Source organism: Ictidomys tridecemlineatus, chromosome 4 (genome assembly GCF_052094955.1).
Source record: "Ictidomys tridecemlineatus isolate mIctTri1 chromosome 4, mIctTri1.hap1, whole genome shotgun sequence".
Classification (NCBI taxonomy): domain Eukaryota; kingdom Metazoa; phylum Chordata; class Mammalia; order Rodentia; family Sciuridae; genus Ictidomys; species Ictidomys tridecemlineatus.
In genome coordinates, this window is record NC_135480.1 from 22287734 (window position 1) to 22311264 (window position 23531).

Genomic DNA, 23531 nt, shown 5'->3' on the forward strand with positions numbered 1-23531 from the left:
AGCTGGCCCCTGGGGACCTGGCCCTAGACAGGGAGCTTCCCCTCCACATCCTCCAGCCAGTCCACTGAGGCCGAGCCGGAGCCTGGAGCTTCTGTTGGAGCGTTTGGGCTACTGCATGCCAAGTCCAGTGTGGTGGGGACCAGGCCAGACGCTCAGCAGGTGGCCAGAGTCACACGAGCACCAATAAAGGGAGCCGATAAAGGAGTCAAGAAGGCCTTGGGGTGAGAGAGGGGTCGTTACGTGGTCCTGGGAAGGCCTCCTGAGGCAGGGAAGGGGCCAGGGGCCAGCTGAGGGTCCCGCCACGCTCCACAGCTCCTGGCTACGGCAAGACTGGGGGGGCTCAGGCTCTGTCACCCTAAGAATTAGCGAGTTAGGAAGGCCAGTTGTTGGAGCCCCCTTGAGGTCACCAACAGCTCCCGCTCTGTTCCAGGGAGCTGGGTGTGTCACCGACGTCTGTCAAAGCTTTGTCAGCAAAGGATCCTTGCCACTCACTGCCTTCAGAGTCACAAACAGAACAGGACCCCACGGTGGAGACTCTGGGCTTTCACTTCTTTGCAGGGAGGACGTTCAGTGGAGGTAGAAGGAGAAATGGAGGTGGGGACGGTGCCTGAGGCAGGCGGAGGGGCGAGGAAGGGGTCAGCTGGCCTTCCTCACAACCTCCGCCAAAGCCAGTCTTGGGCACGGGCACCAAGGCCACATCCTCCCCAGCTTGGGGAACTCTGCCAAGAAGGACAGCCCAGGAGCAGCTCGTGGGCAAAGCTTTGGTGGCCAGAGCTCAGCTTCGGGCCACCTCCCAGGCCTCCCAAGGCAAACTCCCCAGAGGAAGAGCAGAGGAAGAGCCTCCGCCTCCGTCCTGTCCTCCGTGGGCCCAGGGGGCAGGAGGAGTCGGTAACTGGGAGGGGCGTGGACCAGGCCACTTGGGAGGAAGGAGTGTTTTCCGTGCACATGCGAGGATCAAAGACGACTGCTGTGTTCTCGATGGCATTTTAAAGGTAAGCGTGGCTGTTGCTGCACATCCTGCCAATCCACCCCGCCTTGCAGCTTTGAGCTGAGAGCATCTTCAAGCCCAGCCTCGAGGCCTGGGGCTCTCCTCCAGCCCCAGGGTCCAGTTCCCTGGGGCAGGTCCCAGGGTGCCAGGGACTCAGTGCTCTCTAGGAGCTGAGCTCAGACAGTGGAACGGGAGCCTGATGGGTAAATGCCCCTGCTTCACGCCCCCCATGTGGGACTCCAGGGAGGCATCTGCTACCAGGCTCCCAGAGGTCCCCAGGTGGACTGAGTCCACCTCCCACCAAGGTGACCTGCTCGGGAGTGCAACCCACACTGTTTTCCTGCCCTCGCTCCTTTCTCCTCCCCTCGCCGCCTCCTGAAATCACACCCTAAATACATTGCATGAAAATTCTCCCCTCAGGTTTGCTTCCAGGGGTTCCTATACCAATGACATGTTGGATGTCCAGGGACAGAGGACACGCAGTGAGGCCTGGGCTCCAATTCTGACTTCGCCTTCTGCCAGCCACGTGACAAGTGCGTGGCCTCAATCTCTTCACCGCTTAAATGAGGACGTTAATAAGAGCCCCAACCACAAAAGAATGTTGTAAGGATGGAATGAGATCATTCATATAAAGCAGTGTTCACAAAACCTGGCACTTAGCAAACACTCAACATTATTACCAGCTGTCACCGGGCAAGGTGATGTCCGCCCTCCCACCCCATAATCCAGCTATTCAGGAGGCTGAGGCTCGAAGGAACATAAGTTCAAGGTTAGCCTCGGTAATTTAGCAAAATAAAAAGGGCTGGGAATATGGCTTAGTGGTAGAGCACCTCTGGGTTCAATCTCCAGTACTGACAAAAAAGAAGGAAAAAAGAAAAGCACAATAATGCAACCATGTAAAAATTGTTCAGTTGCAACATTTTTATTTTTAAAAATAATTTTTTTTTGTACAGGGGATTGAACCATTGAACCCAGGGGCATTTTACCACTGAGTTATATCCCCAGCCCTTTTTATTTTGAGATAGGGTCTCCCTCTGTTGCCCAGGCTGGCTTCAAACTCGGAATCCTCCTGCCTCAGCCTCCGGAGTCACTAGAATTAAAGGCAAGCACCACTGCACTCAGCTATTTTTTTTCATCTTAAGTAATTGTACATATTTAGGGGTAGGTCTAGTGTGACACTTCAATACATGTCTAAAATGTGAAATGGCATATTTATCACCTCAGACATTTGTCACTCTTTCATGTTAGGAACATTCAAAAGCCCCACCACCACCAACAGCTATTTGGAAACATTCAATGACCTGTTGCCAACCTCGGTTACTTACTGTGCTCACCAACACTGGAAGCCACTCCTGCAACCCACTGTGCCCCCCACCTGGCAGCGGCCTTCTCTCGTCCCCTCCCACACCCTCAGCCCCTGCACACCACTACTCTAGCCTCCACCTGCCATGAGATCAACATTTTAGCTTTCCATATAAATGATAGCACACAGTATTTGTCTTTCTGCCGGCAATATTTTTTAAAGATTGGTGATATCCTGGGGTGATAAGGAAGCAGCAAGAACGGGCAGCTGATGAAAACGTAAATTGCTCCAATCTTTCAGCAGAGCAGCTGGTCGCTTTTACTCAAATTCACAGATCACTTGTCAGGATTTCTCCTGTAGGAGTCCCACACTTGGGCAAGAAGAGTCAGCGGCGAGAATATTCATTACGCCATTGGGCAAAGAAAAAATTAAAGCAGCTCAAATGATGATTGATAGGGAATCAGATAAAGAAATCGTGGTATATCCAAATAAGAGAATACTAGGCAATTAAGGAGAACAGGAGATTTACATGAGCTTCGGGGAAGAGAATACTGAGATTGATTATGAGTGGAAAAAAGCAGTTGCACAGTTCTATAAACAGTAAGATTCTATTGCTGATTAAATAACACTTTCATGTGTCCTTGTAAATTTTTGTAATTGTATAGATAAATCTGGAAATAACAGCAAGAAGTGGTAGTTCTTTTTCTTCTTTTAATTTTTTCGACTGAAAAACATCCAGGGGTGCTTTGTCACTGAGCTACATTCCCAGTTCTTTTTATTTTGAGACAGGGTCTTGCTAATTTGCTAAGGGTCTCCTAAGTTGCTGAGGCTGGCCTCAAACTTGCAATCCTCCTGCCTCAGCCTCCCAGGTTACTGGGAATATATTTGCCTCTGCTTCTGTCAGTTGTAAGTTATTTTTGAGGTTTAGGATTATAGAAAACTTTTACATGAAGTCTCAAACATCTGTAGTGTTGGAAATTTTGAAACAGGCATATAATCAGGAACCATGCCAACCCCCATTGCCTTCCTCGCTCCCCATTTCTCTTGATCCACAAGTCATGGAGTAGATCCCATGCAAGTGTCACCCCCACCCCCAAAACCACCTGGGACATGCTGCATTCTACTGATTCTAGAGACAGACAATAAGAGACCTACCTCCAGTAACAGAATAATTATAACTAAAGAAATCTCAAAAAATAACACATGTGCCACACGCTGACAAAATTATGTGCATCAAAGAAAAAATGGAAGGAGAAAAACAGCAAAATATTACCAGGAGAGACACATGGGTGATTTTTTTGTTCTTGCTATGATTTTTCTCGTATTTCTCATATTTTCCATAAGCAAACACCTCACTTATACTTAGAAACAAAGCACACACATTTTAAAGAAATGACATCCAAGAGGGATGGCCACAACTTGGCATAACTCACCTTTCAGGCAATAGTGAGAATACTCTGAAAAATGTTGATATGGAAATCAAACATAAGGTGCCTCAGGTGGTCTAAGGCCTCTCTGGATGGTTGTAGCCTTTATTTTTATTTTATTTTATTTTTTTAAAGAGAGAATGAGAGAGGAGAGAGAGAGAGAGAGAGAGAGAGAGAGAGAGAGAGAGAGAGAGAGGGAGAGAGAGAGAGAGAGAGAGAGAGAGAATTTTTTTTAATATTTATTTTTTTAGTTTTCGGCGGACACAATATCTTTGTTTGTATGTGGTGCTGAGGATTGAACCCAGGCCGCATGCATGCCAGGCAAGCGCACTACCGCTTGAGCCACATCCCCAGCCCCTGGTTGTAGCCTTTAGCTTATAGTTAAAGACCAGGATCTCTGCAAAAAAGAGGGCATCCATCCCTAGCTGTCATGCAGATAGGAATATATCTCATCAAGCATTGATCCGGGTCAGGTTTTGGAGGAATAGAAACCATGAGCAATCTTACTTTGGCCAGACATAGGCCACCTTGAACCTGCCCTGAGGGTCTGTCTCTCCTTGGTCCCTTACTCAGACTTAAAGAAAAACAATCAGAACCTTTTTTTACCCAGAAATAATAACAACAATAATCAATAACAGTCTTCCCCCTTAAATCCCCAATCCTAGTTTCTCCCACGCAGAGTTGGGCTGACCACTAAAGGAATGAGAACTCCTTACCAGGCCAGTTGACCCTGGAGAACGTGCAGGACACAACTGGGAGAGGAGCAGCCTTCCCTTTTATTGGTTAAAGCCCCACCTCTCTACCAAGCAATCCCACCCATTTCATCCGGGGTTTGAAGCATCAAGGAGATGAGGTGTCTCATCAACCCCACTGAGCACCGTCTCAAGCAAGGGGAGGAAAACAAGTCTCCCCACTTCAAAAGGATGCAGCTCTGGGAGAAGGTGCCTCCCTTCTCCGGGTCGTAATGGGATCCACCTGTGGGTGGGGGCCAATGGGGCCTTGGCAATGGGGAGGCTGAGGACGGAGCTTCTGGGTTCCTTGATCCCCCCACCTTACTAGGGTCTCTTTATTGATCCTGCAGCCATCTGTCAACCACTTATCATAGGTTAAGGCTTCTGTCTTTAATTATCTTCTAAGAGCATCTTACAAAAATGTCAGATAAAACAATGGTCCAAGGACAGGACTTCACCAACTTGAGCTGGTCTTCACCTCCAAGAGACAAAGGAAATACTTTTCCTACCTGGTGACACTGTGTCCATTGTTAGTTGCCGTTATATCTGGAGCACATCCTAAGTGTTGTACAAAATGATGTCATCTGAGACCCACATGGTCCTAACCATCTTGAAGAGGAGGGAACTGAGACTCAGAGAGATGAGGTGACTTGCAAAGGTCACACAACTGGTGTGAAGTAAGGTCAGGGTTCAAACCTAAGTCCACCCGACTCCAGCATTAGAGAGTACTGTTAGATTCAGAGAGAGAGAGGAGAGAGAGAGAGAGAGAGAGAGAGAGCACTCTGAAACCCACTCAGCGGGTTCCTAAGATGTTAATTACCTTATTTTATCGCTATTGTAACAAATAACCACAAATGTATTAGTTTCAAGTTCAGAAGGAGATCAGAAGTCTAAAATAGTTCTCACTGGGCTGAAATCAAGGTGCTGGATGAATGGTGCTCCCTTCTGGTTCCTCTAAGGGAAATCCATTCCCCTTCCTTTTCTGCTTCTAGAGGCTGCCTGCATTCCTGGGCTCACGGCCCCTCCCACCATCTTCAGGGTCAGCAGGGGCCAGCCCAGTCCTTCCCACCTGGCCACCTCTTTGGTTCTCATTCTTCTATCCTCCTCATCCCCACAGAAAGATCATCGGGATTATATTGGGCACCCTGATAATCCAGATAATTCCAGATAGTCTCCCAGTTTAAGGCTACCAGATTAACAGCCTTCATTCCACCTGCAGCCTTAATCCCCCTTGTTATGTAACATGACACGTTATTCATGGAGGTGGGGGAGAAGAGGATGTCTTTGGGGGACAGTCTTCTGCGCACCACATTCAGAGAAGCAGTGAGTTCACGAGGTCATCAAAATCCAGGGTCTGGCTTTTACCTTCACACAGGAAGTGAGACATTGATTTAGCCCCATCCAAAAATGTCTCAGACAGGGAATCAAAGGCAAGGAATGGCCTATCACAGTGGGAGATACAGCATTTCCAGAGACCATGTCCACTTACGGGACCACTCTCCCTGACGAGGTCAGAAAGACCCAGCATGGGCTGGGGTTGTGGCTCACAGGTAGAGTGCTCGCCGACCACGCATGAGGCACTGGGTTCGATCCTCAGCACCACATAAAAATAAAATAAGGATACTGTGTCCACCTCTAACTAAAAAATAAAATATTAAAAAAAGAAAGACCCAGCATGAGGATTATTTACCCAACTAATTCACATGTATTCTTTAAAGATTCTCTATAAGATATTCAAACACTACAGAAGTGACAGTGAGACACTGTAACGTGCTCACCAGAACCTCTTCCTGGTCTCCCTGGAAACACCCTCGCCCTCTCTCCAGCCTTTCTGTTATCTAGTGTGGCCATGTGTCTTAGTCTGTTTTCTATAACTAAAACGAAATGCCTGAGGCTGGGGCTCTTAGAAGGAGAAGTGTTTAGATTGCAGTTCTGGAGGTCCAGTATCAGGCTGGGCCTCTGCTCAGCTCTGGTGAGGCCCCAAGGAGAACAGTGTTACAGTGGTGGGGGTGCACGTGAGAGGAAGAGACCACAGAGCACGACAGAAAGCTCGAGCACGGGGCAAGATCCAGGAAGGCATTTTATTTTAATTGGCTCTAATTAGTTATGCATGACAATAGAGTGCATTTTTACACATTGAAAACAAATGGAGCACAACTTCCCACTCCTCTGTTTGGTGTCAATACCATGCCATTTTTGTTACTATAGCTCTGTAGTATAGTTTAAGGTCTAGTGTTGTGATGCCTCCTGCTTCATTTTTCTTGCTAAGGATTGCTTTTTCTGGGTCTCTTATTTTTTTCCAAATAAATTTTATGATTGCTTTTTCTAGTTTTATGAAGAATGCTATTGATATTTTAATAGGAATTGCATTAAATCTGTATAACAGTTGATAATATGGCCATTTTAACAATATTAATTCTGCCTATCCAAGAGAATGAAAGATCTTTCCATCTTCTAAGGTCTTCTTCAATTTCTTTCTTTAGTGTTCTGTAGTTTTCATTGTAGAGGTCTTTCACCTCTCTTGTTAGATTGATTCTCAAAAAAAAAAATTTTTTTTTTGAGGCTATTGGGAATGGGTTAGTTTTCCTAACTAACATTTGGGGGTTAGTTTTCTATCATGCTACTTTGCTGAATTCACTTATTAGTTCTAGAAGTTTTCTGGTGGAATTTTTTGGAACTTTTAAATGTAGAATCGTGTCATTGGCAAATAGTCATAGTTTGAGTTCTTCTTTTCCTATTTGTATCCCTTTAATTTCTTTTGTCTGTCTGATTGTGCTGGCTAGAGTTTCAAGGATGATGTTGAATAGAAGTGGTGAAAGAGGGCATCCTTGTCTTGTTCCAGTTTTTAGAGGGAATGCTTTCAATTTTTCTCCATTTAGAATGATATTGGCCTTGGGTTTAGCAAAGATAGCTTTTACAATGTTGAAGTATGTACCTGCTATCCCTAGTTTTTCTAGTGTTTTGAACATGAAGGGGTGCTGTATTTTATCAAATGCTTTTTCTGCATCTTTTGAGATGAACATATGATTCTTTTGTTTAAGTCTATTGATATGGTGTATTACATTTTCTTTATTTATTTTTTAATATTTTATTTTAGTTGTAGTTGGACACAATACCTTTATTTTATTTTTAAGTGGTGCTGAGGATTGAACCCAGGACCCCGCACATGCCAGACGAGCGCTCTACCGCTGAGCCACAACTCCAGCCCCTGTATTACATTTATTGATTTCCATATTGAACAAACTTTGCATCCATGGGATGAACCCCACTTGATTGTGGTGCACTATACTTTTAGTATGTTTTTGTATGTGATTTGCCAGATTTTTTTTATTCTAATTTGTTATATATGACAGCAGAATGCATTACAATTCATGTTACACATATAGAGTACAATTTTTCATATCTCTGGTTGTACACAAAGTATATTCGCACCATTCTTGTCTTCCTACATGTACTTAGGGTAATGATGTCCATCTGATTCAACCATCTTTTCTACCCCCATATCTCCTCCCTTCCCCTCCCACCCCTTTGCCCTACGTAGAGTTTGTCTATTCCTCCCATGATCCCCCTCCCAACCCCACTATGAATCAGTCTCCTTATATAAGAGAAAACATTTGGCACTTGGTTTGGGGGGATTGGCTAACTTCACTTAGCATTATATTCTCCATTCCATCCATTTACTTGCAAATGCCATGATTTTATTCTTTTTTATTGCTGAGTAATAGCCCATTGTGTATATATACCACATTTTCTTTATCCATTCGTCTACTGAAGGGCATCTAGGTTGGTTCCACAGTTTAGTTATTGTGAATCATTCTGCTGTAAACATTGATGTGGCTGTGTCCCTGTAGTATACTGCTTTTAAGTCCTTTGGGTATAGACCAAGGAGTGGGATAGCTGGGTCAAATGGTGGTTCCATTCCCAGTTATCCAAGGAATCTCCATATCACTTTCCATATTGGCTGCATCAATTTGCAGTGAATCTTATTGAGAACTTTTGCATCCATGTTCATCAGGGATATTGGTCTGAAGTTTACTTTCCTTAATGTGTCTTTGTCCAATTTTTCTCTTTTTGTAGCAACCTTCTGGCGAGACCTAACTCGGAGTCCCATAAAAACCACTTAATCCTTTTTGAGAGCAGCACCCCAGCAAGACCTAATGACTTCTTACGAGGCCCCACCTTTTAAAGATCCCACCACCTCTGAATATCATCACAATGGGGACCAGGCTTCCAAAGCATGAACACTTGGAGGACACATTCAAATGGCATCCAAACCATAGCACCATGTGACACATGCTGACCAAGGAGGATAAGCATGGGGGAAAGGGCCCCATTTCCAGGCCCAGCCACAGACAAGAGGACCCTCCCTGCTCCTTCTCCTCCTTAGAGAACTGTAACACTCCAATTTACCATGGCAGAGCCTCAGGATTAAACTGGAATTCCGGGTCACTGCTTGGAGGAGAGAGGCTCATTAGCACTTGTTTTAGACTTTATGAGCCAGAAATAATGCTTCATGGTGTATGCCAAGGAGCTTTGGTCAGTTGTGATACAGCTCAATGTAGAAAATACTCATTTAAATTTTGTTAGATCATCCAGGATGATTTACATCACAGAAACATAAAGCATATAAGTCTAAGGCAAATAGAGAAACTGAGTCTTGGTCAAAGAGTACGAACTTTCAGTTATGACATGAATGAGTTCTGGGGACTTGACACACATGGTGACTCTAGTCAGTGCTGTCTTGTACACCTGAGGTCTGCTCAGACAGTCGGTCAAGTGTTCTCACACAAAAAACGTGGTAGCTACGTGAGGTGGTAGATGTGTTAATTAGCTCAATTGTCATAATAATTTCAAACGTACACCTTAAATACGTACAGTCTTTATTTGTCAATGATGCCTAAATATAGCTAAAATAAGAAAAGATTATGTCTTGATATGAATGCTATTTTGAAACTCGTTATTTTCATTTAGTAGTAAACCAACAGCAGCTTTGGGTACATACAGGTCTGCTTAGTTTTCTTAATGGCGTCAAATTTCTCCACGTAAAGTTGCTCTGCGATGGACCTTGCCAGCCACACCCTTCATGGACATTTCAAATGATTCTTGTTTTTTGATGCCACAGCACTGCCAGACACCTGCATGTCCACCTTCCCACAGCCTTGTGGCAGCTCCCACACAGGAGAACAGCTGGGAGCCAAAGGCTCACTCACACATTTTTTTGAAAGAGTCATCATTCTTTCCAAAATATTATCTTGGAGGATTTTCATCAAAGCACCTTCTCCTAAGTCTGAACTGATGCCAACTCTCTGAGTGAAGGAAACTGCTCACTTTCCCAACCCCTTGCCAATCCTAGTACCAACAAGCTGCGCCATCTCTGCCAATGTGGCAGATAAGAAATGATAGCTCATTTTCCTTTTTATGTTTTAATTTTTAATTCAGTGAATTGGAAGGTTGCATTTCTCTCTTCATTATCCAGTATTTGGGTGGGCACAGGATCACTGACTGGGAGATGGGCGGTCCTAGGGGTCCTCCATGTTATCAACCTCCCCAAGGGATGATGCTGGACCCACATAGTAACATATTCCTGGCCGCCAGAATTCAGAGTCTATCCTGCTTAGATCTGGATGAAGGGAACCATATCCTGTCTTTGGGGCTTATAGCACTATTTTAGAAATAATTTTTAAATGGCTGCTGTGTATCAAGCACTGGCTCTGCACTCAGGATAGGAGATGAGGAATGGCCTTCCCTTCCCTCCCTTCTTGCTAAAAGACCATGACTTTTTTTCTTCACTCCTGTCCATGGTCTCCAGGCACTGTGGGTCCTTCTCCTTCCTAAAGACAGGTCCGTGATGGGTCCTTCTAGACAGCTAAAACATAGGTACATAATTCCACCCAAGGAAATGCTCAGGGATATCTGAGAGGAGGATCCTGAGACTTTCTTTGCACCTAAAAGGAGACACAGGGCAGGATCCTGTTCAGAGTTGCAGCAAGCATCTTGGCCCCATCAGACGGCAGGCCAAGAGGACAAGCCGGTGTCCTGGGGATGGTGCAGATTTGGAAAGGTGGAGGCTTCCTGAGACACATCTCTGAGCTCCTGGATTAATCAACCCTCAAACCACCCAACCCTAGACTTCTGGTGATATGAGACTATAAGCAGTCCTTCCTGATTAACCACTTGGTGTTGAGTCTTCAGTTACTGGCACCTGAAAACATGCTCTATGTCATGCTCTATGTTACCCCTTCCAAGGAAGGCAAGAATGTGTTTATGGAGGGAAATAGCCATACAATGGGACATTATTCAGCTTTAAAAGCGAGGAGAAACTTTTTGTTCTTTTTTATTGGCACATTATAATCCCGCACGATGGTGGAATTCATTGTTACATATTCGTACATGTACACAATGTAACAATATAATTCGGTCAAGTTCATCCCATGACCTTCCCTTTCCCTCCCCAGGGAGAAAAAATTGACACACGCTACAACCTGATGACCCTTCATGACACGACTCTCAGTGAAAGAAGCCACAAAAAGAACCAACTTCACCTGATTCCTTTGATATGGGGTTCCTAGTACAGTCACATGCACAGAGACAGAAAGCAGAATGGTGGTCACCAGGTAGGGAAAGGGAGCCATTTTGTATGCAATGGGTGCAGAGCTTCATTGTGGCAAGACGAAGAGTTCCGGGGATGGGTACACAGCAATGAGGGTAGATAATCAGGTGGGTCCTAAAAGTTCAGTGCCTTCCAACTTGGAGTGACGATTGGGTGTCATCTCTGATTAGGGTGATCAATCCTGTGGCTCCCTTTGGGTCACCTCCAAAGTGCCTCAGCCCCTCCTAGGAAGAGAGAGGACTCCTGTACTTAATGCCTGGTTTAGGTCAGGACAGATCAGACCAGCCTTTTGGGTTGGCGGCCCGTGCCCTCTGCAGAGCCTGCTGAGACAGTTAGGCATGACTGGAAGGGCCTCCCACCCAGACTTGCTCCTGCTTACCTGACTGCAGCCACCAGCTGGGGGAAGGCTGTGGAGGAAGAACCCAAAAGGGCTCTCGGATCTTCCCGGGGAGCTAGGAGGGGTTGAGGCACTTTGGAAGTGACCCTAGGAGAGCCACGAGATTGATGACACCTAACAGTACCCCAAGTGGGAAAGGCATCCAGCTTTGAGGACCCACCTGATTGTTTATCTCCCTAAAAAAATCACTTCTTGCTTTTAATTTTGAATAATTTCAAATACACAGAAATTTCTAAAGCAGTCACTCCTATGCCCATCACCTAGATTAAATCGATTTAAATACTTAAGTCATATCTGAATCATTTCTATTCATTTCTTCTTTCATAGAAGAAAGGAGTAGAAATTCAGCCAGAAACTCATTTATCCTACCCTGTTTCCCTTCTTCTGAGGTAACCACCACACACACACAATGCAATCAGTTCCAGCTCATTCTACAACTTTGAATATCTAAGTTTTACTCCAAGCTTCCATTTGAAGTTTGCCTCAGTCACTCTGCAACTTGGCCATGTTGATATGTTCAGCTCTGGTTCAATCATTTTTAGCTACTGCTTAGCTTTTTGTTATGCAATTATGACAATACAGTTATATGATCAGACCACAAAGGGTTGATCCACTAGGAAGTCTTTTCGATTTTTTTTACTTCCAAAACTGAGAAACTGATATCCTCATAGCTTTTTTAATTTTGAGATCGGATCTCACTAAGTTGCCAGCATTGACCTTGAACTTGTAATTCTCCTGCCCTAGCATTCTGAATAGCTGGGATTATAGCCACGTACCACTGTGCCTGGCTCTTGTACAAATATCTTTATGTACTGATAAAAAAGTTTCTTTTTTTTTTTTTTTTTTAAAAAAAGGGTTTCTTGATAGATACTAGAGGTAGAATTGCTGGGTTATAATGTCATGAACATTGTTAACTTTAGTCAATGTCTGATGGTTTGTACTCACCAGCAAGTACAATTGGACTTGATCCATTTTTGCTAAACTGACAGATGCAAAATCATATTATTGCAATTGGCATGATACCTATGGAGTGTATAGCCTCTTATCAGTAAGGCTGCGAGATAAAATGCAGGAAGTCCAGGACGTTAGGTACACCAGGAACACAGGATCAACAGGACATACTTATACAAACAAGATACCTGTTGTCTATACGGCCTACATTTTTATTTGATGAGTTCTGTGAATTGCCAATTCAAAGGCTGTGACCATTTCTCTATTGACTTTCTTTTTTTCTTATTCACTGGGAGATGGCCTTTGTAATTCTGGATACAATCAGTTTTATGAGTTCCAAACATTTCCACCCCATCTGTGGCACATCCTTTTACATGACATATGATCTCTTTGTCATCTGGAGGGTCTTTTGTCTGTTTTTATTTATCTCAGTGTGATTAGTCATGGAGACAAACCTTTTCTTCTAAGAAGATTTTTGATTTATAACTGCATGGAGTGGAAGTAAATCCCCATTCTGAGTGATGCTTCGTCATAGGGAAGACCACCTTTTCCTAGCAGGACATGTTAAATTGTCCACATTCTCCTCATGATCTGTACTGCTTCTCCATCTAGTCCACACTCCCATCTTTGTGTGTGTCTGTCTCCAGGTTCAATCCTATTCCACAGCTCCATCTAGTCCTTCCCCACAAAACACAGTATTTAAATATCACTGCTTTAGTAAACATTACTATCTTTTAGGATTATCTTTCCATTTTCCTCCAGAATTGTCTTTGCTCTTCCAGGTTCCCAGCTCTTCAGTGAGGATTTTCCTCCAATCTGATAGCAGAGATTTATGTAAAAATAAAAATTATTATCGGGGCTGGGGTTGTAACTCAGTGGTAGAACGCTTGCCTAGTATGTGTGAGGCCCTGGGTTCGATCCCCAGCACCACATAAAATGAACAAACAAAATAAAGCACTTGTCCATCTACAACTAAAAAAAAAAAAAAAAAAATTAAAAAAAATTGTCATCTGTACAACCCCAAAGGCCCCTTTTCTCTATCCTGAGTGCTTGATGATGATGCCACAGCCTTCAGCAAAGCGGTCAGGCACAGGTGCCCTGCAACTGGACTCCAGGGTCCATTCCTGGCTCTGTGCCTTTTTACTTCTTTGACCTTGAACAAGTTACTTAACTTGTTTATGTCCCAGTTTCCATCGTAAAATGGGGATGAGAAATAGAATCTATCTCATAGGGCCACTCAGAGGGTTAAATGAGTTGACACGTGTAAAGCTCTTTACCTATTATTAGGTAATTTGTAAGCACAGAATTAACGTGATTAAGGGCTCATGGTCTGATGTCAAGCTTCCTGGAATAGAATCACCCTCATTCATTCACTCAAACAACAACCAAACTTTATTGTGAAATATGACACAGAAGAGGAGAAAAGCAAAGGTACAGTGTGTCCCATATTCAGTAATTATAAAGCAAACACCCATATAATCACTATCCAGGAAAGAAATTGACCATGGGTGGCCACCATATGCCCCACCTGGCCCCACCCCAAGGTACGCACTGTGCAGACTCTCACGGTAATCAAAATGCTCACGGCTCTTTAATAACCCTCTTCATCTCTACCAGGGCTCTTCTCTCAACATCTGCTTTGTCTGATATTCATATAATTTCACCATTATTCTTATTGCCTAGTATTGACATGGGATAATTTTTTCATTCTTCTACTTTTCATTCTTTGTAGTTTAGATTCATCTCTTGTAAAAAGCATATTTTGATCTTTGAAATCTAATTTGACCATCTTTTGAAACTAACCCATCTATCTAGTTTTCTTTTAAAACTAACCCATTTTTAAAATTTACCCACATGGTTGGCTTCAGATCTGCCACCTTATTTTGTGCTTTCTGTTTAGTCTGTCCATTATAGTTTCTTTTTAACATTATGTTTTTTCTTCTTTTGGTCTTTGGAGGGACTGAGTAGAATCCAATTTCTTCCCCACAATGATATCAGACATCATACCCTCTTTATATTCTTTTTAAAATATATTTTTTAGTTATAGATAGACATAATACCTTTATTTTATTTATTTATTTTTAGGTGGTGCTGAGGATCAAACCCAGTGCCTCATATATGCTGGGAAAGCTCTCTACCATTGAGCTACAACCACAGCCCTCTCTTTGTATTCTTGAAGCTATTATCTTAGAAGTCGTAATATGAATCCAAAATTTACTAGAGCCCAGTGAAACTCAATACCAATCCCTCTTTTTTCATTTTGTAAAAATGTTTTAAGTTGTAGATGGACACAATACCTTTATTTTATTTATTTATTTTTATGTGGTGTTGAGGATCGAGCCCAGGGCCTCATATGTGTCAGGTAAGGGCTCTACCACTGAGCTAGGACCCCAGCCCAAGCCCTCTTTCTAGAACATTCAAGGACCTTCCACCACTTTAATTCCATTTATTGAATTTCCTAATTACATGCTTTTGTTGTGGTGAGTCTTTCAATTCTATAATTTTAGGATTACGTAGGGCAGTGCTATAATTATTTTACATATCAACATTCACTTTGATTTACTTCTTCATCACCATTTTTTCCATCATTCATTGTTACACTTCTAACCTTCCTACAGTAATCACCTATAGAAATTTCCCTTCTGCCTGAGAGTCCTTTAGAGTATTCTTGACTTTAGGGGGTTTGTCTGAAAAATCTTTATTTTGCCTTCGTTGTTTTTAAAAGATATTTTATTATGAAAACACAGCAGGAACGGGCCTACTGAACCCCTATCTACCTAGAACAGGTTTCAACAATTATAAAAACTCAGGGGCAAGCCTGTGTCCTGGAGCCTCCTGCCCACGTCCCCTCACCCTGAACTACTTACAAACCCCAGACATCACCTTGCTTCACCTGTAAATATTTTAATTTGCTTCCCTTAAAGGAGGAGGACTCCCTTTTTAAACACAGCCATACAATCCAAAACATGTCAGCAATCGCTCCTTTATATCATCGACCGTATCGTCAGAGTTCACATTTCCCCAACTGCCCTGTTAATGTTTTTTCTTACAATTTGTTTGAACTGAGATACAAACAAGTTCTTTGTACGGTTATTGGGCAACGTGTTGCTTTAGTTTCTGAGGCTCTTCCCTTCCACTCTTCTTTTTCTTGCATGTTGGTGCATGTTGAAGGAACAGTCTGGTCTTCGTGGACCACGCCCAATCCTGTTATTTCACCAATCTCTGTTTTCTACATTTTCTAAAAATTCATCACTGGATTTGGAGACTTGATCAAATTCAGGTTTGAGTCTTTGGCAAGACTACTGCATAGGTAAGATTCTATTTTCCATTAAGAAGGACAGAATGGCCAGGCACACGTCTGTAATCCCATGGCTTGGGAGGCAGGAGGATCATGAGTTCAAAGCCAGCCTCAGCAATTTAGGGAGGCCCTAAGCAACTTAGCAAGACCCTGTGTCAAAATAAAAAATAAAAAGGGCTGGGGATGTGGCTCAGTGGGTAAGTGTTAATGAGTTCAAATCCCAGGGTTTTTTGTGTTGTTGTTGTTGTTTTTTTTTTAAAGCAGCACTGAATGTCTGTAGCTCTTCAGGGGACATAAACAGGGGCTGATGGCCATTACCCAAACCTGTTCATTCAGAGGTTGGAAATGGATGATGCTCTAGCTCCAGCAGTCCCTCCTCATTAGTTAGCTGGAACACGTCTATGAAGAGACCTTTCCTCATCTATTGTTGGCTAATCAGTTTATATAGGAAAGTAGAAGAAGTTATTCTTTTTCTATGTTTTGCATTTTCAAATATAGTTAGTTCCTTGGTATTTCCAAAGGTGATTCATGAGATTTTCTTGGTAGCATTATGAACTTAAGGGATGGAACATATCTGGTGTGTTTCAGCCCACTGCAGTGTTATCCTTATTGATGCTCCAGTTGTCTGTCTATGGTCAGAGAGAGCTTATTCCAGGAGGCCCTTAGGACCTCCGGACTGACCTAGCACCACCTGATAGTTCCTTCTTTCTGGTAAGAAAAGCCCTTCCAGGCTCACTTCTCCAAAGATCCGTAATAACTTTTAGTGGTAACTGGTACTTAAAGACCATAATCTAGACACCAGGGGTGCTTATTATATACTGGGATAGTCATTGTTTATGGACTTTCAGTGACCAGAACAAGAAACTGTGTTCTCATTTCTATGAAAAATACATCACAAGAAGAAAAACATTAGGAATTGATACTGATACTTCTGACTCAGATTTAAGATCACCGGGTTTTTATTTAATTTCCTCAGTCATTCTTCCACACCAAAACTGTGGCACTCAATGACACTGACATATTCATTCATTTTGTTTTATTGTATATGGAGCCAAGATTAGGGTGAGGGAGGTGAAGCACCTATTGTGCAATTTTTAAGGAGGTCACCACTCCTGGGAGAATGCAGGTGCATGAATGTGTCCTTAACTTCTGAGTCCCAAGGACCTCACTTGCCTTACCTTAGCTCTGGCCCTGATCCGACCCTGTACATACAACACTCCAAGAACAATAACCCTCAAACCAGCACCAACAATGTGGTGACAAGAAACAGCCCAAGGTGGTGGCATTGTATTTGATGCTGAAGTTCTTATTTCCTCATGTACATTCTTCTAAGGACATGCAGAAAAATTGCCATGTTTTAAATATTTGGAATAATTCATCTCTATATTGATATGGCACTCACTGGATACACACTTGTACTCATTCATTTTATTCTACATGTAGTATTGGGCTTCCTCATGAAATTTAATTGTTTTGTAATTCTGCAAGTGATTTACATGGTTCCAAAGTCAAATTTATAAAACAAGTTTACTTAAAATGTCTAGTTTCTATCTATATCACTATACTCTCCAACCATGCTGCTAGATTTGCTTTATCTTTTTTTAAACATTTCTTTTAAGATGCTGATGGATCTTTATTTTATTCATTTATTTATATGCAGTGCTGAGAATCAAACCCAGTGCCTCACACATGCTAGGCAAGCGCTCTACCACTGAGCACAAACCCAGGCCTATCCTTTTTAGAATATAAATAGGTGTGTGTCTGTGTGTGTGTGTGTGTGTGTGTGTGTGTGTGATGTATGTGTGTGCCCTCACAATTTCAGACAAAGGGCAACATACTGCACATGCTTCTTGCACTTCATAAGCCTTAGAAGTCACTCGGGAGTGTCATGTAGAACTCCTCCCCCTCCCCCTCAAGGTTACACAGCCCTTCATTATGTGGATGTCCCATGGTTCCTTGGACCAGTCCCCCATTGATGGAATCTGGGCTGCTTTCAGTCTTTTCCATCACACACAATACTGTAGTGAACAATTTAGTTTTTCTGTCTTTTTGTCTTTTTTATTTTGCTGGAAGAATATTGCTTCAATGTTCCTGAGTAATATTTTCACAGGGGATATAATTCTAGGTTGACATTTACTTTCTTTCATCGCATTGAATAAGTGATTAGATATTTTCTGGGGCCTGGGGGTATAGCTCAGGGGTAAAGTGCCTGCCTAGCCTGCACAAGGTCCTGGTTTTGATTCTCAGCACCAAAAAAAAAAAAAGGCTCTCTATTTTCTGGCCCAGTCTGTTACTGCTGAGGGATCAACCCTCAGTCTAACTGCTGCTTCTTTGAAAGTAATCTGTCTTCTTTTTGGTTGATTTTAATAGGTTTTTCTCCTTTACAATGATTCCCTGCAGTTTTTCCATGAAATGTCTAAGTAGAGATTTCTTTCTATTTATTTTACTGGGGGTTATTTGGGCTTTTGGGATTTGTAGATTGGTATTTTCCTTCAATTTTGGAAAATTCTCAGCCATTATCTCTTTGAATATTACCTCCTACTCTCTCTCCCTTTCCTCTCCTTTTAGGATAAAACATAGATTAGATTTTCTAACTCTACTCTTTAAATCTCCTATCATTGCATACATACTTTATTTTTTTAATTTCCTTGCTGGATTCTGGATGATTTTCCTCTGGCCCATCTTTGAGTTTACATATGTGTACTTATTTTTCTGGTTTTATTTCTTTCTTTCTTTCTTTGTTTCAAAAGCAGAGAATCTCATTTTCCTCCCCCATTTTTCTCTGGGGGTGGCATGCTATGGAATTTTTGCTTTATTTTATCCAACATTCTTAGATATTTGCAAAAGAACTATATTTAGGTTATCATGTGTGTGTGTGTGTGTGTGTGTGTGTGTGTGTGTGTACTCTATCAGCTTATCTTAGTTAACCATTCTGAAACTTGGAACACATCCAGAATGTTAAGTGCCAGAGAAGAATACTGGGGCGAGGGAAGAGAGATGCTAAGTTTGAAGTGTCTTCTGTAAACTAATCTTAGAAGTGGTCTCTCATCACTTTGTGCCATATCGTGTTGATCACATAGGTCAACACTGGTGCATGGTAGAGAGGATGATACAAAGATGTGAAGATCAGGACACATCCTGAAACTGGCTACATGTGAGATACACCCACCTGGATCCCAGGACCTCCAAATCGTGCCCTATTACAACATCAGCTTGAAGTCCAGAATTTCATCATCCAAATCAGACCTAGCAATTGAGGAGGACCCTAGGGTCTCAAGTACAGCTGCTTGAATACATTTCTTAACAATCTGCAGACTTATAAACTAAAGAAACAAGTTATTTTGCTCCCTACACACACAACATACAATAGTGAAATAACAACTGTACACACTTCTGTTTGGACAAAGTGGGAGACACAAAGTAGATTCTGCATAGAAATGATAAAGTGTAGATTGTGCAAATGTTGTAGGTTCCTTGATTAAGACTCAGTCTTGGGCTGGAGCTGGGCTCAGCAGTAGCGCACTTGCCTGGCAGGTGTGAGGCACTGGGTTTGATTCTCATTACCAAATATAAATAAATAAAATAAAAGTCTATCAACAACTAATATATATATATATATATATATATATATATATATATATATATATATATATATACTCAGCCTTATTCGTGTCAAGAAGTCATTCTCACGGGGCATGGTGGCACATGCCTATAATCCCTGTAACTCAGAAGGCTGAGGCAGGAGGATCTCAAGTTCAAGTCCCCCCTGGGCAACTTGGTGAGACCCTGTCTCCAAACAAAAGAAAAAGGGCTCAGGGTGTAGCACAGCAATAGTGCGCCCCTGGGTTCAATCCTAGCCCCACCAAGGAAACAAGAAGTACTTCTGCAGGCCGCCAATCAAAACCTATCCCCTCTCTGAGTCGCCCCTCCTTCCTGCCAGAGGCAGCACAGTGGCAGAGCAGTGGTTCTCTAGCCTGCTTTCCCTTTGTCAAAATCTGAGCGCCCCAGGGATGGGGCTGGGTCTCAGAGGCAAAGTGCTTGCTTAGAATGTGTGAGGCTCTAGGTTTGATTCTCAGCACAACATAGAAATAAATAAATAAATAAAATAAAGGTTCATCAACAACTAAAAATATATATTTAAAAAAATCTGTAGGCCCCAATCATTCTCTTCCTTTTGTACCTTCTCTGTCTCTTTCGGTTCTAGCTGTGATGTTTCTGCTGATAAAACTTCTTAAAGAAGCTGTGCGTGATGGCACATGCCTAGAGTCCCAGTGGCTTGGGAGGCTAAGGCAGGAGGATTTTGAGTTCATAGCCAGCCTCAGCAAGTTCATGAGCAAGACCCTGTCTCTAAATAAAATATTGAAAAAGGGCTGAGGATGTGGCTCATTAGTTAAGTGCCCCTGGGTTCAGTCCTAGTACAAAAACAAAAACAAAAAAATTTCTTAAAGATCTCTTGGAGCTCTGTGAATCCTATTGGGTTTTTTCCCATCACACAAAAACCACATACACAAGTCTAATTGAGATAAATCCTTTTCTTTTTTTTTTTCTATCAACAACCCTGAGCTTCTTAGAAGCCCTATCCTTTGGTAGAGTGAGCCTGAGACACAACCTTAATATTTCATTTATTAAATATTTTGCTTTTCATCACTGGGGATTGAACCAGGGTGCTTTACCACTGAGCTACATCCCCAGCCATTTAATTTTTTCTATTTCGAAACAGGGTCTCACCAAATTTCCCAGGCTGGCCTTGAACTTGCAATCCTCCTGCCTCAGCCTTCCTACCAGCTGGGATAACAGGCCTGTGCCCCGCACCCAGCACAGCCTTAAAATAGCAGGGTCTTCCGTCTGTGTGCAGAGCATTCGCAGGCCTCCTCTTTTTCGATTTTTCTGAAGTTTTAACAAAAGATCTGACAGTCACATCCTAGGCCTCATTTTTAGACCTTTTTTTCCTGTCACTGTTAGTACCTTGGATTAGATCTTTGTCAGAGGTATTTTTTATTATCAACATTTTGAATTTTTAAGAGGTTTAGAATTTTCAAACCTATCAAGGCTTTGCTTTTTTTGTTGAACAGCATGGCTAAATTCCCTGCCACTACACAATGTGACTCTCCTCTCCTCTGGTTTCCATAAGATCCCTGTGTTTCTTTATAGCCAATACTGGAAGCCTCCATGAAAGATATGATGCTTCTCCCAATGGCTTCTTTAGGACACTCAGATTTTGCTAACACTGCCCTCAAAGTTCTTCCAGCTTCTGCCCACTGCCTTACTTCTAAAGGCATTCATACTTTTTTTTTTTTTTTGTACCCAGGATTGAACCCAGAGGCGCTTAACCACTGAGCTACATCCCCAACCCTTTTTTATATCTTATTTCGAGACAGGTCTCACTAAGTTGCTGAGACTGGCTTTGAACTCCACAATCCTCCTGCCTCAGCCTCCAGAGCTGCTGGGATTACAGGCATACACCACTGCGACCAGCCCATTCAAACATTTCTGGATATTTTTTATGATAGTGTCCTGCTCCTGGTACCAAAAGCTGGGTTTTACATTCTATTGCTGCATAAAAAACCTAGTAGTTTATGCTATCAAACATGTGTTCTCTCTCAGTTTTTGTGTGCTGGGATTTGGGAGCTGCTTAGTTGGGAGGTCCTGGCTCAGAGCCTCATTCAAAGTTCAACCGAGATGTTGGCGAGGACTGCAGCCAGCTAGCAGCTTGGCTGGACCTCAGGCTCTGCTCCCAGCTTCCCTAGTGTGGCCATTAGCCATGGCTTCAGTTTCTACCACATGGTCCTCTCCATGAGGCTGCTCATGACATGGCAGCTGGCTGTATTCTGCTGGTCACACAGAGCAACCTTGTGCCCTGGGAGAGCAGAATACAAAAGAGTTTGAATAGTGGGAGGCAAGGATCCTTGGAGGCTGATGTTGGGGTTGAATGGTACCAAAAAAAAAAAAAAGTGAGTTCATCTGCAACCTGTGAATGTGCACTTATTTGGAAGGGGGGGTCTTTACAGATGTAATTAAGTTAAACATCTAAAGATTGTGCTAGATTACCTCTTAAATCCAAAGACAAATGTCCTCTGAGATGGTATAGATAGAAGACCATGGAGAGATGGGGAAGAGCTACCAGTGATGTGTCTACAGTCCAAGGAATGCCAAGGATTTCTGAAAGCTTCCAGAAGCCAGAAAAGAGGCATGGGATGCATTTTCCTCAGAATCTCCAGGGGGAATCAACCCTGCCAACACTTGGACTGACAGCAGCCACAGTGCACTCACACAGCTGGCCACCAGACGTCAGCCATGATGCGATTCTCACTCAACACAAAGGGGAGACGGAGGCCTCCACTCGTTTTTGCCTTGTGGAATCTCATGACAGTCATTCCACAGATATTTACTGAAGACCTACAATTTGCCAAGCACTGTTCTCAGTGCTGAGGACACCTCAGTGAACAAAAGAGGCAAAATCTCTGCTATTGTGGGACTTTCATTCTATTGAATATCAATTCAATATCTTGGAACTGTGGCTCCCTCAAATTCCCCCCCTTATAAGGATCCTATGGAGCCACTGGAGGGAAATAAGATTCTGGGGTAGGAGGATGCATTTAATAATGAAGAAATACAGAGTTCTGCGTCACTGACTAATTCAACAGAAACATGGGAAGTGAATTATCCTCTAGCAGCTCTGCCCACAGACCTCACTCTCTAAGTAAGAAAGCAAAGACAGCTGGCCCGACATCCACTGAGACCACCTCTGCGGCTCCTGCTTTCCACTTCATTAGATGTTTCTCTTTCCTGGTCTGGAAGCCAGACCAGGAAAACCAAGTTGTGCCCCTCTAGCCCACCATGGGGTTGAGGGAAGGCTAAAACAATATCTTAGGTGACTGAGAACATGGGGTGGCATTGGTTAAGCATTATAACTTGCAAACTATTATCACACACACGGAGGTTTCTTTTCCAGTCTCCATATCAAATCCAAGCAAAGAGCAGGGCACCTGTGTTTAAAAATACATGCTATATATACCTATCCACAAATGAACTCTTGCATGTTAAAAACTACCAATCAGAATCATTTTGTACACAAAACTTATTACACAACAATTACTTCACTGCCTGAGATAAACAGTATCGGGTTTTCTCACAAAACCTGTGTCCTCACCTGTACATGGCCCCGGACATGACTCATTCTGGGTCATGTCATGCAGTCTTTTCTCTAAGACCCTGGGCCAGTGAACATTATTATCACTTTGGCTGGATGAGCGCTTACAAGAGATGAAAATTCCTCATAGAGGATGATAGGTAGCATTTTGGGGGGTAGAGTCTAAGAATCTGCACCTGACCAGCTTCCTCAGTGATTCTGATTCAGAGGAAATGCTCCTGGGTTTCCCCCACCTGGCCCTGGTCGCTGCTTGGGCTATAAGTGACCTTTTGCTTTTAGCTGATATCACCCTCACCTGGCCCTGTTGATAGACCTGATGAAGAACTTCCCATGTAGGGCAAGGATGGCAATCCACCTGTTCCCTGGGGTATGTCCCCTAATCCACTGGGTTCAGCCCTGACACCTACCATTACAGGTGGATCCTGACTCTCCTGGGAGGTGTGAGAGTGTCTTCCAGAAAGGTGTCCTCTGGTTACCCACAGGGCTGGGCAGCCAGTATCGCTGTCACTTTGAGATGAGTTGTAAGGCCACTCCTGGTGTCAGATGAATCACCAGCAACAACTTAATCACATAAATCTCAAAGTCAAGTATCAGGAATATAAATAACTCCATTTTCCTATGAAATATTCACCACCCAGAGTCTGCCTGTGTGAGTTTCCAGAAGCCCAGGGCTACC

General features: G+C 43.0%; 1 long non-coding RNA gene across 2 annotated transcripts in view; it reads left to right on the forward strand.

Annotated features, from left to right (window-relative positions):
- The first annotated feature begins 429 nt into the window (after window positions 1-429).
- The window catches only part of LOC144377048 (uncharacterized), a 38395-nt gene continuing 15293 nt past the window's right edge, over window positions 430-23531 (forward strand). For both annotated transcript variants that reach the window (XR_013437608.1, XR_013437607.1), the window contains exons 1-2: window positions 430-992; window positions 10905-11063. This is a non-coding gene — a long non-coding RNA (uncharacterized LOC144377048). The remainder of the gene's footprint in view (window positions 993-10904; window positions 11064-23531) is intronic.